Source organism: Furipterus horrens, unplaced genomic scaffold (assembly GCF_987537825.1).
Source record: "Furipterus horrens unplaced genomic scaffold, mFurHor1.1.pri manual_scaffold_2, whole genome shotgun sequence".
Lineage (NCBI taxonomy): Eukaryota > Metazoa > Chordata > Mammalia > Chiroptera > Furipteridae > Furipterus > Furipterus horrens.
Genome location: NW_028327172.1, coordinates 83,203,438 through 83,212,448, shown reverse-complemented (window position 1 = coordinate 83,212,448; position 9,011 = coordinate 83,203,438).

Here is a 9,011-nt window from a genome sequence, read left to right as displayed (position 1 = left end):
GACCACGGCAGGTTCCTCAATGCCAAGGGCAAGAAGATCAGCTAATCAGTCATGGAAGAACAATGAATCAGGCAGGTAGGGCTCTCCCTTGTAAAACATTCAATTAATTTGTGTTCCTACATGTGCATGGAACTGGGGTGGTAAGGATTAAAGCGAGAAAGACATACTTTCTGACTCATATTTCTTCAGCGGTTTAAGAAAACCTGCCCTGCCTGGTGAATCATATTATATGTAGACAATCTGATAATATGTAGAAATAGATAAAAACGTATGCCACAGTTTACTAGCTTTGAAACATAAATTGGATCACGGGTTTGACTGTTCTCAGAGTAAACCTCACACCCTTCCCGCGGCTCACGAGCTCTGCCCTTCCTATGCAGCCACATGTGCTGCTGCCCTCACTCCAGCTCACTGAGCTTTGGGCGCCCTGAGCTTGGCGGTTTCCTCAGGCCGGAGCGCTCTTCTTCCAGCGCTTTACAAGTCTGACTTTATTAAGGGAAAGCCCCCCCTGAGAATGACACCAGCCCAGAGGGAAGCAAGCAGAACCAACAGGTCAGGAGAGAGGTCCCTGCTGATGTCATAGAGCAGCCAGGCTGTCAGCTGCCTGACAGCAGAGACCTCTGCCTGCTTCAGCCCCTGCTGTGCCCTGGTGTCTGCACCTGCCCAGCACGGCCAGTTCCCCCCCGGCCCATGCTGACCCACGGGCCTTTGCCCTGTAAGACCACATTCCTAACCTTGGGGAGTTCCCCTAGTTAAGCCCGAGTATGTTACCTCAGTACACGCTTCTCAAACTACGGTATGCTCAGCCCCAGTTCTCGGCAGCGAGGGTGGGAAACAAAGTATCCAAAAACCTTTTTCTGGATCAAATCATCAAGTTTATTAGAAAATTTGGAAAAACCAGGTACTTTATTAAGAAGTCCTACAAGTGTGGGAGCAAAGGAGAGCAAGGGACGGAGAAGAATCCTAGGAGAAAAGAGTCCACGGAGATGTGGGGTCCCCTCCGGGTGTGAACCCTGCGCAGAGAAACGCTGCAGCAGCGCGCACACGTCCGTCGTCCACCGGACCGGGTCCCGCCACCTGCACACGCGGCGTGGACTTCTGGCACCGCTGGCACCCGCGGCCGTCTGTGTCCACCTCTGGAGCTGTAGGCCGTCCACAACACTAACAATTATTTTGGTGTGACTCTGGTCCTTTTGCGACGCTGCTTGTTAGTGGACGGCCCACAGCACATGCATTCTAAGAAGAACCTGAAGGTTCTGCGAGCCACACCCCGCCATCCCTGGCTGGGGCCAGCGGGAGAGCCTGGCGTCCCACCTTCAGGCTGTGCAGCCTGGACGCGGCTGTCCTCGGTGGGTCCTTCTGGGGCTCTTCCAGCGTTGGCGGTGCTGTCGTGGCTGGGGGTGGTGGGGGAGCCACCGAGGTCACACTGGAGGGCTGGGCTGGGCGTGGCCATCCTGGCCTGGGGCCTGGGTAGGAAAGTGCTGGTCCTGGACGCCAGGCTGGATTCCGGTGGGGGAGCGCTCGTCCACGACTCCTGGCTGCTTGCGGGAAGGGCAGGCTCTTCTGGACTCTCCCCGATGTGAGAGGCAACCCGGCATGTGCCTGACCAGGAATAAAACCAGCAACCTTTCAGTTCACAGGCCAGCACTGAATCCACTGAGCCACAGCAGCTAGGGCCCATTTTATTATTAATATTTTTCATTTTTTTTTTCTTAAAGAAGACCCTTTAACATTTCTTGTAATACTGGTTTGGTGGCAATAAAGTCCTTTAATTTTTTCTTGTTTGGGAAGCTATTTATCCGTCCTTTAATTCTAAATGATAGCTTTGCTGGGTAGAGTAATTTTGGTGGTAGGTCCTTGCTTTGCTTTTCATCACTTTGAATTGTTTCCTGCCAGTCCCTTTTGGCCTGCAAAGTTTCTGTTGAGAAATTAGCTGACAGTCTTAAGGAAGCTCTCTTGTAGGTAATCAACTGCTCTTTTTCTTGCTGGTTTAAATTTTTATTTAGTTTTTGTCTTTAACCTTTCTCATTTTAATTATGATGTGTCTTGATGTAGATCCCTTTGGGTTCATCTTATTTAGGACTCTATACTTCCTGGACTTGTGTGTCTTTTTCCTTCACCGGCTAGGGAAGTTTTTCATCATTATTTTCTCCAAATAGGTTTTTATTCCGTGTTCTCTCTTCTCCTTCTGATATTCCCAGGATATGAATGTTGGTATGATTGAAGTTGTCCCAGGGGCCCCTTAACCTATTTTCGCTTATTTTTATTTTTATTTATTTTTTGCTGTTGTGATTGGGTGTTTTCTGCTTCTTTATCTTCCAAATTGCTGATTTTATCCTCTGCTTTATCTACTCTACTGTTGATTCCCTACAATATATTCTTCATTTCAGTTAGTGTATTCTTCATTTCTGACTGTTTTTTTAAAAATGTTTTCTATTTCTATTTTTATGTTTCCTATCTCTTTGTTAAAGTTCTCTAAGTTCATCTACTCTTCTCCTAACTTTACTGAGATCCTTAGAGCCAGTGTTTTGAACTCTACATCTGGTAGATTGCTTGTCTCCATTTTGTTTAGTTCTTTTTCTGGAGTTTTGTTCTGTCCTTTCATTTGGGACATGTTTATCTGTCTCCGCATTCTGGCTGCCTCCCTGTGTTTATTTCTATGTATTAGTTAGGGCTGTTATGTCTTCCAGTCTTGGTCAAGTGGCCTTACACAGTGGGTGTCCTGTAGGGCCCAGTGGCGCAGCCTTGCCAACCCGATGGAGCAGGACTTGCTTCAACAGGGTTATGATGCCAACTGAGTGTGTCAGTCATGGAAGTGTTTTAGCATGGTCTGAAGCTGCCCACCTGGTGGCGCTGACTCTGGGGCTTCCCAGGAGGGGCAGGCCAAGATCAGCTGCCACCCGTGCCTTGCCCAGGACCACCTAGCATGAATTACAGAGATATCTGCAGAGAGCTGCTACATGTGCTGGGCTTACAGGTGCACAGGAGAGGTCAAACTGTGAATCAAAGCTGAATGCCACTGGTGCTGGACCTGGGGCCACTTAGTAAGAAGTATGAAGCATGCCAATGCCAAATCCTGCTTATTTGAGAGATTTTCGGAACGTCTGAAGCATAAGCCAAGACAGGCCATTTGTATGGAAATGCCACTGTAAAGGGCTTGGTTGGGCCTGAAAGTTCAGTGGGACAGGGTCTCAGGGAATCTCCAGTGCTGGGGAAAAAGTGTTAGCCAGGTTGATGGAGACAGATATGGCACCCACCTGCTGGCTCTGTTGAGGGAAGGGCTCAGCAAAAGAACAATGGCCTCTGCCAGTTCCTTCCTGTATGTTTCTGGTGCCTTTTTAGCTTCTGCCCCAGCACTGAAGTTGAGAGAACTCTAGTAGCTCTGTGTCTCACCAGGATGGAATTCCCGCTGATTTTCACGGCCAGAAGTCACAGGGACTTCTTTTCCTGGCTCTGAACTCTGAGCTGGGGGGCCTGGTGTGGGGCTGGGACCCTTTGCTCCTCAAGGGGGACCTCTGCAGCCAAGAAACTGCTCTCCATTTTTATCTGTGGGTGTAGGACCAGCTGATTCTGCATTTCCACCCCTCCTATCAGTCTCAATGCAGCTTCTTTTTTATATTCTTAGTTATAGGACTTCTGTACAACTTGATTTCTGGCAGTTTTCAATGGTGGTTGTTCTGTAGCTGTAATTTTATGTGATTGGGGGAAGGTGCAAGTACTGCATTTACCTACACAGCCATCTTGACTAGAAGCCCATTTTCTTTTCAATCTAATAAGATGATGTGACTATTTTTTTCAGTCTATCACAATGTCTAAAATAAGACTCTCATTTTCAACCCTAAATATGCTTCTTCCTGTCTCAGAAAATGGCCCCAAACATCTACCCTCTTGTTTAAAGCAAAAGCCTAGGAGTCATCCTGATTCATCTCTTTATTTAAATCCTCCAAACGACCATCAGCAAGTCTAATCAAGACCATTTCCAAAACGAATCTTGAACCTGGTCACTTTCCATTGCTGCTACTTGTTCCCTATCATAAGCCACCATTTCTGTAGGTGTGTGTAGGAGATGCTGGAGGTGAGATCCATGGGGTGCTGCTATTACCTCTGTGTATTCTATAACCAACGGTGTGGCAGTAGGCCTGAGGCTATGGTTTATCAGAAGGATACTGATGATCTGCAGGACTGGAGTGGTGGATAGCAAAGACGTGTTAGAACTTACTGAATCCCTCTACCTTTGCCCATCCCTGCATGTGACTGCCAAAATACCTAAGAAAGTAATGGATCAGTACTGCATCATTACTGCCTTCAAATCTCATACAAGTTCTTTTGGCTAACTCTGACTGGAAGGGGATTCTGGGAATTGTAGTTCCCAGTATAACCAAGACCAACCAGCCTAAAGTAGCCACCTGGTTGTACTCTGTCACATCACCTGGTTTTAATTCTCTTTGTGGAATTTAATTCTAGTGGCCATTGTTGAATTTGCTTACTGTGGCGTTCCCCACTAGAAACTTAGCACAGGAGAGCATGAATCATGTCTGTCCTGGTGTCCACTTATATCCAGTGTCTAGAATAGAGAGTGGCACAAGGTGTGAATACATGTCCCCTACCACCTTGACTTTAATAATTCCCTATTTTTTATTTGTTACTTACAACAACCTACTTTCATATGCTGATTTCTTTTCTTAAATATAAATTAGCAGAATTCTTCTGGTTTCAAGTAAAAAAATATTCATTAAAATAGACTTAAGTAAAGGGAAATATGTTGGTTCATGAAACTGAAAAGTGCAGAGACTTTTTCAGGAATGGCTGGATCCAGGGGGCTCCAATGCCACTGAGTTTGTTCTGCTTTTAGTGTATTGGTTTCAATTTTAGGCACTCTTTCTCCTCAGCATGGCACCTTTTCTCATGGGTTCAATAAGAATACAGCTTCTTTTTGCTAGTAGTTTCGATAAAAGTCCTGGGAATAGAATGAGAAAGCTCCCCTCAACCTACCCCCTTCCAAATTCAGGTGTTATTGAGAGGAGGAAGAATAGATGCCACTATAGCTTTGTTTTGAGGTTTAAGAGATGCTATTTTAAAGTTTCTGGCACATAGGGAGTCTTTAATTAATGATAGCCACCACAACAATAATTAATATTGTCACATAATTATAATTATTGCATGAAAGCATTTTGTACATTTTGTACACTGTACACGTGTAAACTGTACCAAGCCAGTGTTAGATATCATTATCTCCTTCGGAGTTCAGCAGATGTAGATGACTCAATTCATGAGCAGAGAAGAGAAGTGCTCATTTCCTAGGCCCTGGAGGAAGCCACGGTTGTCTGTGCATCTGGGTTGGAGGGAAGACCTGGTCCTCCTGTGGTTCTCATAACAGCCACCCGGTGGCAGGCTTAGTCCACTCTGTATCCTTTTCAGTCCCAGTCGGGTCCTAGTCTGGTGAGCCTGCTCACACAGGCTATCCCTGGAGCCTCAGGGTCCCCACCCCTCCTCAAGTCTCCTGCCTGTTACTTGCCTTTATCCTGGGGTTAGGGTCCCGCGTGTGGATAGATGTATTGGAAGAACTTTGATGATGTGGCAGGGTTGCAGGGTGGGGGCAGGGAGGCCTTGGCAGGTCTGGGACATCTGGACCAGGAGTTTCCATGGCTGGCAAGAGGCTGGATAGGCATTGCTTTTGGAAGCTTGGTCTTCAGCCTTGTTTTCCAGACCTCTCATGATTGCGTGAACTACCCAAAATCCAATTAGTAAAATCCTGTTTTGGTTTAATAAACCAGAATTAGCTTCAGTTGCATGCTAAGAACCCTGACTAATGTACTAATGCCAATTTATCATATGCCATGTACTAGGTTTCTTTTAAGTTTCAAGCCATTCTATGAATTAGAAACTCTTATTTTATAGATGAGACAATATACTCAGAGAGGCTGAGTAATTTGCCCATGGTCATAGAGCTTGGACATGCCAGAGTCTAATGCAAGATATGTAGCTCTTTCTCTTCGGAGTCTGTGGTCCTTCCAATGTGCCAGGCTCTATGCATCAGGATAGGAACATTATCTGTCTCATTTGTCACTGTACCCCCATTATCCAGCATAGTGACTGACACAGGGTAGGTGCTAAATAAATATTTGACCTTAATACATACTGAATAAGTGAGTAAATGAAAATGCTACAATCTTTTGCTTGGGGTCTGGTTGGGCTTGCAGCATCTCCAGGGTGCGTGCAAGTCCTGGTAAAATGGCAGGTGAAATTATCTTTGGCAAGTCTCATCTCTGTCCTAGAGCCCCTTCTCCTCAGCATCCCAGGTTGTACTTGCTGCCCAGCCCCAGCCCCTCTGCTGCACCAGGAAGGTAAATTTGAATGATGGCTGTGATCCAGTTGACAATGTGCTTCCTCCACATTCAGTGCTCTAGCCCTCTGTGGGAGTGCAGAGCCATCACTTTAAAAGGCTGCTAGAATCTGAACAGAATCACCTGTGCATCTGATGCGTCAAGTTCCTCTCCCTGTGCCTGAGCCATGGCCACCCAGCCTCTACTTAGAGACTCGACTGTCTACTCTTAGTGCTGCTCTGAGATAGTAGTGTTGCTTCATGTGTTTAAGCGTAGCTCTGCTCCTGGTTTTCCTATTAGGTTGGTCTAAGTGAGCCCTCAGGAGTGGGAGGCAGCCATTTAAAGTCTCCTGGATTCTGCCCCACTGCCCTCTCACTCTGCTTGCAGGGTTTGTTCCCCACCTCCTTCCCACATACCTCCTCAGACCTGACCTTGAGTTTCTTCACCTTCCAGTAGTTCTGCCCCAGACATGACTTCTTGGGTGTGAAACAGTACCACAATGGGGATTGCCCAGGGCAATGCAGAGTGGTCGCTTTCTGTGAATACCTTATGACTGGGTTTGAATTCTGGCTCTGCTTCTTACCTGCTGTGACTTTGGGCAAGTTATGACATCTCCCTGTGCCTCAGTTTCCTCATCTGTAAAGTGGGGCTAGTAATAATATCTACCTCTTAGAATTATTATAAAGACTAACAGTAAATATTTAAGTGCTTAGAATAAAGCAATAAGAATGTAAAAATAAAGAACCATCAATGTCAATAAAAAAGTATTTTTGAATGTCTATACTGTATCACCTCTGGTACTGAGTTTACAGCCAATTAAATGCCATACTCTTTTTTTCTTTTCTCTTCTTTTCTTTCTACTTCTTCTTATTTATTTATTTTTTTAAATATATGATCCGTTGCTAAGACCCACTGCCATCAGCATGCACTCTTGTTGGATCTTCAAGTTGCGTACAGTAGCATCTATCTGTCCTTTTGACATTATATAATCTCAGTTGCTCCCCGCCTCAAACAGCAGGGCTTATTTGGGATGTTAACTCTGCTTTCCATCGTGTGTGGTGAACTGTGCTGAGCCGGGGGACTGTCTTGCTGACTCCCAGACACTAAGCTGTGTCCGGAAACCTTTCTGCCTATCCCTGTAGCACTGAAGAGGTTCTTGAAGGAGCATTTCCCTAGCCTTTAGCTGGACAGGCCTGGGCAAGATGCCCCCAGCCACCTGTGGCCAGTGCTCTGTGCATGTGGTCTAGGGACCACCTACAATGGAATTCACTGCCCGAGATCTGCAGCCTCAGTATCTGTGTGGCTGGGATCCAGGAATGAGCAGTTTAAACAAGTGTCTCAGGAGAATCAGAAGCCTGGTGTAGAGGATGACAGAGAGTTTGGCCAAGTGTGGCTGAGGACCGGTGCTGCTGCTGACTTCCCAGCCGGACCCCTGTGGTACAGTGCTGGCTGCTTGTGAGAGACCCTCTCCTTGTCTCAAAGGAACCACTGTCTTCCTTCCTGGACAGGGAATGTGGGAGGACTTGTGGGCAGGGCCTTTGGGTTCCAAATTCTGGCTCCCTTGGAAAGATTCATCGCTATTTGCTGGAGAGGTCTTCACAACTTTGTTCTTTCTACTCACTGCCATGTTTCCAATGGGCTGTTGATGGCCATCATGACAGGAAGCAACTCCAAGCAGACAGACCCCTGTGGGTTACTTTCTCTGAGCTGGCGTTGACAGCCAAGTGCCTGGGCTCACCTGCTCAGGAAAAGGAAGCAGCCCAGTGCTGTCACTTGGAAGGCCAAACCAGGACACTTAGACCTGGGGACTGGCAGACCCTTCACAGATCATACGGTCCTGTTCTTCTGCCTCCTGCTTGCTCTTCCCAGTCTCTCAAACACAGATTTTTCCCCATGGAAAGAACGCCAAGAAAGGAGGATCCCTGGTTTTGCTTGGTTTGCCTTGCCCACCAGAAACCATGGCTTTGAGTAACAGGTATGGGCTAAGTCCACTAGCTATGTTCCTGCAATTCGGGGGCTCCTAACCCAAGATTTCCTAGCCTGCTTCATCACAGAAGAGCTGATTACTGGCAGGAAATTGTCACTAGCTAGAGGAGGGAGGGGGTATGGTGACCCATGATCAGGGGCTGGGGCAGATAGAGCACACCTACAGCCACAAGTGAGCTCTGGGACTGGCCCCCACCCCAGTCCCCAGTGTGGACTTGCTCAGGATTCTGGGCAGTAGGCAGTGCTGTGTGATTTAAGTTCAAAGGCTTCTTCCTTGGTCAGGTGTAGACTCATTTGCACTTACACACATAGACTGCAAAGATGAACATGGCAGGTAACCAGGGCAATGGTGGAACTTGGGAGAGAGGAGGACTATGAACCAAAAGCCAAGGACTTCACGAGTGAGAGGTGTAGCCAGGGCTCTGCATGTGACTGTGAGTGACAGCCTGGAATCCAATGGAATCAGATGGTGTCTCACCTTGTTGGTGCAGGCCCATCCCTCCCATTAAATGCCACTCTTCGAAGTGTCAGAGAAAGTATATTTCAGCTTTTCCCTTGACATAGAGCTACCTGTGAATTTTTTTTTTTTCTGGGACCCTTGCTTATTCTCTCCTCTTCTTAATCCATATTCATTTCCTTGGTGATCTCACCAAGTGCCAGGGGTTTAAACACAGACTACGCTGACAGATCCTACATGTGTCT